Genomic DNA, 9,119 nt, shown 5'->3' on the forward strand with positions numbered 1-9,119 from the left:
ACCCTGGGCAAAGGGCCCAGGGCAAGGAGACGCCCTCAGCCAAGAGGCCTTGCAGGCCAGATGAGGGGGGGGGGATCATAACCCTGACAGGAAGAGGCTGATGCTAGGAAGAAGGGTCCTGCCACCTAGAGCCCGAGGGCATGTGGCCACCACCAGAGTAAGTGTCTGACCCATTGCATCCCTGCAGGAGGCCTGGGACATATGAGGAACAGACTGTGAACTGCCCTGACATTCCAGAGATGCTGTTTGTGGTTCCCCCCACAGAGTGGGGTAACGTGTTTTCCTTTAATCTTTCCCACTTTTCTCCTTATTTTTTATTATTTGCTGTTTAATTAATTGTATTTGTTCTGAACTCTGTGCAATGGTCAAGGAAGCATTCAGGGAAGCACCCCACAATGGGGACACCTGTCCTGAATGATCACAACAAGATTGGGGGTCGAGCCTCTCAGGAGCCCTGGGCCCGGCCTTAGGGTTACGGGGACCAAAGTGGAAGGGGAGTCCACGAGGTCAGGCAGGCCTCTGGGTGAAGGGAGTGGGAGTGAGGACTCAGATCCTTTCACTAGCCAAGTCCACTGGGGCTGTGTATAAGCCAGGAATGTTCCCCACAATAGCAGGACCATTTCCCCGCTTACCTAAGTGCATATTTATTGGTTTGTCCTAAAGTTAATTAAATATTTTAAGAAAAAGTGCCAGAGCAACCACCAGCGAGAGTTGCTAGCCACACTCTGAGACCACGAAATATTTGGTCATAAGAACCCCTGGGTTAGATGCTCATGATGGGCCCTTCTGACCTTAAAGTCTGTGAGTGTAACAGAAGCCGGACACAGAGAGGAGAAGCACAATGTGATGGGTTTATCTCTAGGACCCAGAAGCAGGTGGGAGGCGGCTTGGGGAGGATCCCTGGCTGGGCTCATTCCCAGGCAGCAGGCCACTCGCAGCTGCTGCGGTGACTCTGGCCAGGGCCGGCTCCATGGTTTTTGCCAACCCAAGCGGCGGCGGGGGGGAGCCACAATCGCAATTGGCTGCAGCGCCACTACGCCACTTCCTTCTTCGGCGGCAATTTGGCAGCAGGTTCTTCCCTCCGAGAGGGACTGAGGGACCGGCTCCCGAAGAGCCCAACGTGCTGCCCCTTCCCCTTGGCTGCCCCAAGCACCTGCACTCTCGGCTGGTGCCTGGAGCCGGCCCTGACTCTGTCTCCCTGGCTCCTGGTGAGATCCCTGAGCCCCGGTGGCTGGTGCTGGGAGCCCGGAGCCCTGGCTGCAGCCAGGAGAGGGGAATCTCCAGCAGGGCCCTTCCCGCTGCTCCCCAGGAGCCTTTCCCAGGGCAGAGCCCCCAGCCCAGCCAGGGCCCCTTCCCGGCCCGGCCCCTGCCCCAGGGGGCCCCGTTCGAAGGGAAGGTAAAAGAGACCCCCCCCCGCCCTGTCACACCCGGGCTGCAGGGGGAGAGTTTGGGCCCAGGCTACTCCGAGCGGAACTGGCTGCGATTCCCTACCCTGGGCCCTGGAAAGCTGCTGCCAGCTCCCAGTGTGTGCGGGTCAGGAGCAGGATCACGTTACCACCCATCCCCCCTGCCCCATCTGCTGCTTTGTTTCCCTGCCCATCCACACGGAGGCTGCAGCTCAGGGAGATCTGAGGGGGGCAAATAGGAAGGGGCAGAAGGTGGGTAGGGGCCAAACTGAATGCAGGGTTTGGGGTCCCAGCTGGGCGCCAGGGAAGGAGCGGGGCCCAGGGGCACAATCAGGGCCGGGGGGCAGCACAGGCGCTGGATCTAGCCTGGTGGGGCCCTGCCACACCCCCTGGCTTGAATGGGTTTCCATCCTATCCAGGGTTTACAGTTGGGTTCAATGGCTTCCAGTGCCCCCCAGATTGTCTCAGGCCCCCTGCCTGGCTCTTGGAGCCGGGGATAAGAATGGGCTATAGCTGGTGCTGGGTGAACCTAGGGTTGGGGGAGGCAAGTTGGGAGGCAGCTCTGGGGGGAGCGATCGCTGGGGTCTCTCATTCCCCGGGAGCAGGAAGTGACTCGCAGCCCCTGCGGTGACCCGCTCAGAGGGAAGGTAAGAGATACCCGACCCCCCCACACACACACACACCCCGTCACACCAGGGCTGCAGGGGGAGGTTTGGTCCTAGGCTGCTCCCAGCGGAGCTGGCTGCGATTCCCTGCCCTGGGCCAGCGAAAGCTGCCGCCAGCTCCCGGTGTGTGCGGGGCAGGGGGAGCCACTCCTAGGGGGCTGAAGAGGTGGGAGCGGGAAGAGGGGCAGGTGTAGATAAGGGGGGAACAGGGATGTGTGATGGGCAGGATGGGCTGGGGGCAGGAGGTGGCTGAAGGGGGGATGGGGCAATGTAGGGAATCGTGGAGACTTATGGGGCGGATGGGAACAGGGCTCCAATAGACGGAAACTCTGAGTGGGGTGGGGTCACTGCGAGGGAAAGGGGGGATGTGTGGAGGGGAGACTGGGGAGAGCCAGACTGGCTGGGGAACGGAGGGAAAGAGGGTAGGTGGCGGGGAGAAGGGGTGGGGAGAGACACAAGGCAGCTCCCCCACCCCATGGGGCAGGAGAAGGGGAGGGGCTGCCCAACCCAGTAGCCAGATGCTGTCAGAAGCTACAAGACAAATATACAGACACCTCACATCCACCACCACTCTTACCCACACACACGCCCTGTTCCCAGTGTGTTATTTTCAGACACACCCAGGCTGGTGGGGTCTGTCTCCTGAATCTTGGGGGCTACACAGGGCCCTGGTCTGATTTCCGGGCAGGATCCAGATCTCAACCACACCGGAGTCTGATCGGAATCCCTGCTGGCTCTGGCATGGGCTGAGTGTGGATAGGGCAATGGGATCAGCCTCTGCCTGCCTCTCCCTGGGGGCTTCAGGGCCAGGAGAGGGAGGCTCAGGCATTAGCTGCTGCCACCAGAGGGCTCCGGTTCTTGCCAAGGGAGAGGAGGAGGCTGGTGCTCCCTGGCTCAGATGCTGCTGCCTCCTCTACCTGAGAGCCCAGAGTGTGAAACTGCTGCTCCCAGCTGGGGCTGTGCCAGGGACAGACCTTCATTAACACCCCCTCTGGCCCAGCCCAATTGGGGACTTTCACCGTGCCTGCAACCAGCCCCCGCGGCAGCCCCGGGTTCTGCTCACACCAGCCCTGAGCCGGAGCCTGCAGGTGATGGGGAGACGTGGGGGGAAGCGCTGGGTCTGGGTAGGAAAGTGACTCTGCACAAAGGGCCCCTTTCCAGAACCTGCTGGTGAGTTTGTACCGGAGGGGGAGGGGGCTCCCCGTGGGTCTGCGGGTCTCAGAGCTGCTACCCTCAGTGACACAATCAGGCTCACCCTGGAGAGCAAACGCCCATGGGAATGGGACAGTCCCCAGTTCTCCAAGGCAGAGGGGGAGGGAAGGAGACAGGAAGGGGAGGGGTGAGACCGAAAGGGGTAGCAGGAGCAGGAGCAGGAAGATGGGGAGGGACCCCATAAGTGTTTGGGGTGTGGGAAAAGTTTCATACAAAGGTCAAACCTTGTTCAACATCAGGCATCAGACTCCACAAGTGCTTGGACTGTGGGAAATTTTCATAGAGAGGTCAACCCTTGTTAAACATCAGGCAACCCACATAGGAGAGAGACCCCACAGGTCCTTTGACTGTGGGAAAAGATTCAAGCGGAAGACAGACCTTGTTAATCATCATGCAATTCACACAGGAGAGAGACCCCACAAGTGCTTGGACTGGGGGAAAAGTTTCATACGGAGATCAGACCTCATTAAACATGGGAGAATCCACACAAGTTCTAAACTTGTGCGACACATGGCAAGAAAGGGTTAAGCAAGTTGCATGTAATTGACTCAGATTCAACCTTTAGAGAGAGATTTTAAAAGTGTGTCCATCTTAGATAAGCTAGAGTTTGAAATGTAAACATCTATTGTTAAAGACATGGAAGAAGAGGGGTAACTGTAGTGGTCTATGTTTAGCTATATCTTGTTAGAGGTTAACAATTTATCCCAAGGGTTCCTGTATTCTGTTAATTCAGGGATCCATAATTCAGAGATTATACCCGTCCCCCCTGCGACCTGCCCAATTCTAGCTCAGTCTCATTGAAATTACTGGGGGTAGGGGCTCAAGTATGGAGGGAATGTTTATAGCTGAAATGACCAAAATGTGTTTTGGAAGGTTAATGTCAATGGGATCTGTTCTGCTCTCCTGCTCGGACATTTTCTCTGGGGATCCCGGAGACGGAAAGGAGCAGGTGTTACCATCTTGGCTACCAATCCCCTCGGTGACTCTCTACACTAGCAATTCTCAAACTATGGGGCAGGGCTTCCTAAGGGAGGCACAGGAATGTGTCAAGGGAGGTGTGATCAGTGTGGGTTTTTTGTTGTTGTTGTTGTTTTAAGAGCACAGTAATTTTCTGGTCTGGGAAGTAAGTCCCTTCCTGCACTGTTCAAACAGACCAGATTTCCTGAAGATGCGAGCGTCATGTACCTTTCCTGGCCATCCCATGTTGATGTTGGTGAAACGTCCCTTGTGATCCACTAGTGTTTGCAGCACCATTGAAAAGTACCCCTTGTGGTTTATGTACTGGCTGCCAAGGTGGTCCAGTGCCAAGATAGGGATATGGGTTCCACCTATCGCCCCACCACAGTTAGGGAATCCCATTACAGCAAAGCCATCCACTATGACCTGCACATTTCCCAGAGTCACTACCCTTGGTAGCAGCAGCTCAGTGAGTGCGTTGGCTACTTTGATCACAGCAGTCCCCACAGTAGATTTGCCCAGTCGAAATTGATTCCTGACTGACCGCAAAAGCTGTCTGGCATTGCAAGCTTCCAGAGGAGTATCGCCACTTGCTTCTGAACTGTGAGGGCTGCTCTCATCTTGGTATTCTTGCACTTCAGGGCAGGGGAAAGCAAGTCAAAAGTTCCATGAAAGTGCCCTTACGCATGCAAAAGTTTCGCAGACACTGGGAATCATGCCATACCTGCAACACTATGGGGTACCACCAGTCTGTGCTTGTTTCCCGGGCCCAGAATTGGCATTCCATGGCATGAGCCAGCCCCATTGTTACCAGGACGTCCAATTGCTGGGGCCCGCGCTTTGAGAGAAGTTGGTGTCCTTGTCCTCATCAGTCTCGTCACCGCGCTGCCGTCGCCTCCTCGCCTGCTTTTGCGGGTTCTGGTTCTGCACGTACTGCATGATAATGTGTGAGGTGTTTATAATGCTCACCACTGCCACGGTGATCTGAGTGGGTTCCATGCTTGTGGTGCTGTGGCATCTGCATGGGCAATCCAGGGAAAAGGGCGCAAAATGATTGTCTGCTGTTGCTTTCCCGGAGGGAGGGGAGACTGACGACATGTACCCAAAACCACCCGTGACAAAGTTTTTGCCCCATCAGGATTTGGGAGCTCAACCCATAATTCCAGTGGGCAGCAGAGACTGTGGGAACTGTGGGATAGCTACCCACAGTGCACTTCTCTGAAAGTTGACGCTAGCCATGGTACTGTGGCCGCACTCCGCCGATTTACTGTACTTAGTGGGGACGTACGCATTCGACTTTATACAATCTGTTCTGAAAAATCGACTTCTAAAATATCAACCTAATTTCCCTGAGAGAGTCAGGAGTCCATCCTCTGTGTGAGCTGGAGCTGCCTGCCAGAGAATGGGAGAGGCAGGGCGGGGGCTTGGGGGAATGGATGTGGGCAGAGGGAGGTCGAGCATCCATCAGCCAGAGTGGAAGTCGGCGCCTATGGCAGCAGCGCTGAGCCAGAGGGAGGCTGGAGCAGTTTGGAGCTGGGTGCAGTGAGCAGCTGGGGAGAGCGAGGGGGGATCCTGGCCAGAGGGCCCAGCACAGGGAGACACCCCCAGCCAAGAGGGTCCCACAAAATCTAATAATCCAAGCCCACAGGAGGGTTAATCTGGCCCTGCTCAGAGAGCAGGGTGACCTGTTTTCCTTTCACCTTTCCCATTTTTTCCTTAATTTTTTTATTACTTGCTGTTTAATAAATTGTATTTGTTGTGAACTCTATGCAATAGTCAGGGAAGCATCCAAAGTGAAGAGAGCACCCCGAAGTGGAGGAGCCCTTGTCTGCATCCTCAGTGATCCCAACAAGATTGAGGGTTAAGTCCCCTCAGGAATTCTGGGTTCAACAACATCGGAGTTACAGGGACTAGACTGGAAGGTGAGTCCTCTGGGTCAGGCAGCCATCTGGGTAAAGGGAGTGGGAGCGAGGACTCAGATCCTTCTGCTATTCAATTCCACTGGGGTGGTGTATAAGCCAGGGAAGTTCCCCACAATAGCGGGACCCTTCCCCTCGCTTACCTCTGTGCATATTTATTGGTTTTTCCTAGAGTTAATTAAGTATTTTAGGAAAAAGTGCCAGAGCAGCCACCAGTGAGAGCTGCTGTCCTAACTCTGAGGCCACCAAAAATTTGGTCATAGAATCATAGAAGATTAGGTTTGGAAGAGAGCTCAGGAGATCATCTAGTCCAATCCCCTGCTCAAAGCAGGACCAACACCAACTTGAATCATCGCAGCCACGGCGTTGTCAAGCCTGACCTTAAAAACTTCTAAGAAAGGAGATTCCACCACCTCCCTAGTTAACCCATTCCAGTACTTCATCACCCTCCTAGTGAAATTGAGTTTTCTAATATCCAACCAAGACCTTCCCCACTGCAACTTGAAACCATTCTCCTTGTTCTGTCAAAAAGGCACTACACAAGGTCTCCCGCGTGACAGGAGGGGATACTCACCACTATACTAAAGAGGAAGTGGTTTGTAAGAGCCCCGGTTTAGATACTCATGATTGGCCCTTCTGACCTTAGAGCCTATAAGTGTAACAGAAGCCGGACACAGAGATGCTGCAGTGCGGTGGGTTTATCTCTAGGACCCAGGAGCAGCTGGGAGGCAGCTCTGCGGGAAGCCATCGCTGGGCTCAGGCCCGGCAGCAGGAAGTGACTAGCAGATGCTGCTGGGACTCTGGCTCCCAGGCTCCTGGCGAGATCCCCGAGCCCCGACGGCTGGTGCTGGGAGCCCGGAGCCCTGGCTGCAGCCAGGAGAGGGGAATCTCCAGCAGGGCCCTTCCCGCTGCTCCTCAGGAGCCTCTCCCAGGGCAGAGCCCCCAGCCTGGCCAGGGCCCCTTCCTGGCCCAGCCCCTGCCCCAGGGGGTCCCCGCTCAGAGGGAAGGTAAGAGAGACACGCCCACCCCCGCGCTGCAGGTGGAGGTTTGGCCCCAGGCTGCTCCCAGTGGAGCTGGCTGCAATTCCCTGCCCTGGGCCCGGGAAAGCTGCCGCCAGCTCCCGGTGTGTGCGGGGCGGGGGAGCCAGGGCACAGGCCCTGCAATACAGGGCCGAGGTGGAAACTCAGGCATGAAGGGCGGCAGAGGGAATAAAAATTGCCCCCAGATGAAGAGACCTGGCCCCAAACATTGGGGAGCAGCGCACAGGGAGCTTAGCTGCCACATAAAATTACTCGGGGTGGAGGTGAGGGGAGTTTGGCAGCAACAGGAAGTAACTGGGGGGCGTGGGGAGCTTGGCGGGCCACAGGGAAGAGCTCCGCGGGCAGCGTGTTTGAGACCCCTCCTCTACAGGGACATCATGCAGGAGAACAATGAGATGGTGACCTCACTGGGTAAGGGATTCCTGTCCCCTTGGTTATTAGAAGCTGTGGAGTCTTCATGTCTGACTCTGGTCAGGTTCTTCTCACATCTGTTAGATCAGAGGCAAATGGGTTCCATAATGCACAGCTGCCATGTGAGAGAGACTTGCAACTCTGTGCCCTCTCCAGTGAGAAATGGTGTCAAAACTTAATGGGCAAGTTAGCTCATCCCCACCCCTCCAGTTTTCAAAGGGGTAGAATTAATACATTTTCCTTTCTGTATTGATTCCCATTCACACACAATCCTTATTTACTGCCCTTCTTGGGAATAGCTCCAGCTGTTGGGAAGGCTTAGAAATAGACAGGGGTTTAACGCCAGAGCTGTGTGTGAGTCAGCAAGGCCCCTAGACTGGGAAGATCCTGGGAACTCCTAGGCCTGGTCTACACTAACCCCCCACTTCGGACTAAGGTACGCAAATTCAGCTACGTTAATAACGTAGCTGAATTCGAAGTACCTTAGTCCGAACTTACCGCGGTCCAGACGCAGCAGGCAGGCTCCCCCGTCGATGCTGCGTACTCCACTCGCCGAGCTGGAGTACCAGCGTAGACGGAGAGCACTTCCGGGATCGATCCGGGGCACTTCCGGGATCGATCCGGGATCCATTTATCGCGTCTTAACCAGACGCGATAAATCGAACTCAGAAAACCGATTGCTTACATCCGGACCCGGATGTAAGTGAAGACGTACCCCCAGTGAGGGTGTAAAAATTCCCCTCACTTCCCCAGACGTCTGCCTCTCCCAAGAGGGCTCAGTGACCACGTTCCCATCCTCTTTGGTTCCACGTTCCCTAGCAGAGCACAGGGACAGCTTCCGCTCACAGAATGTCCTTTGTGACAGATGCGCTCTCAATCCTCCATGCACCCTGATCTGGTCTGATTTCCCTCCCTGCACAGGATTCTCCCTTCCCAAACCTGAGCTGATCTCCCGCCTGGAACGAGGGGAAGAGCCGTGGGTCCCGCATCTCCAGGTCTGCGAGGAAAGAGAGAGCCTGAGAGCTGACCACACAGGTGAGGACTGACACAGAAATGGGGAATGAAGGAAAAAGTTGAGAATCCCAAATATATGGTGTGAGTAAGCACCCTCAGTTCTTCCTCATCTCACTCAGTGTAGCACAGTAGTCAGCAGATATCACTCACAGCTTCTACCAAGCCTGTTGGCCGCAAGAGTTTTCTTCCCAGGGGCTGCAGGGCGAGTGGGGAGCAGGGGGCACAGAGGCTGCAGGGGCGGGGGGATGCAGGGATTGCAGGGCGAGGAGGAGCAGGGCAGGCAGGGGCAAGGAGGCTGCAGGGGCAGGGTAGGTGGGGGGCACAGAGGCTGCAGTGGTGGGGGGTGCAGGGGCTGCAGGGCGAGTGTGGAGCAGGGGACACAGAGCCTGCAGGAGTGGGGGGGGTGCATGGGCTGCAGGGCCAGGAGGAGCAGGGCAGGCAGGGGCATAGAGGCTGCAGGGGCAGGGGGGCGCAGGGGCAGGGCAGGCGGGGGGG

At 56.2% G+C, this 9,119-nt stretch overlaps 1 long non-coding RNA gene across 1 annotated transcript; it reads left to right on the forward strand.

The window, feature by feature from the left end:
* The first annotated feature begins 18 nt into the window (after positions 1–18).
* On the forward strand, positions 19–8,804 carry LOC113409057. The gene is made up of 3 exons (XR_003370433.1): positions 19–157; positions 6,017–6,162; positions 8,532–8,804. It is a non-coding gene; the product is annotated as an uncharacterized LOC113409057 (long non-coding RNA).
* Positions 8,805–9,119: the final 315 nt, after the last annotated feature.

This window comes from Terrapene carolina, unplaced genomic scaffold (genome assembly GCF_002925995.2).
Source record: "Terrapene carolina triunguis isolate 2854851 unplaced genomic scaffold, T_m_triunguis-2.0 Scaffold28875, whole genome shotgun sequence".
Taxonomy (NCBI): Eukaryota; Metazoa; Chordata; order Testudines; family Emydidae; genus Terrapene; species Terrapene triunguis.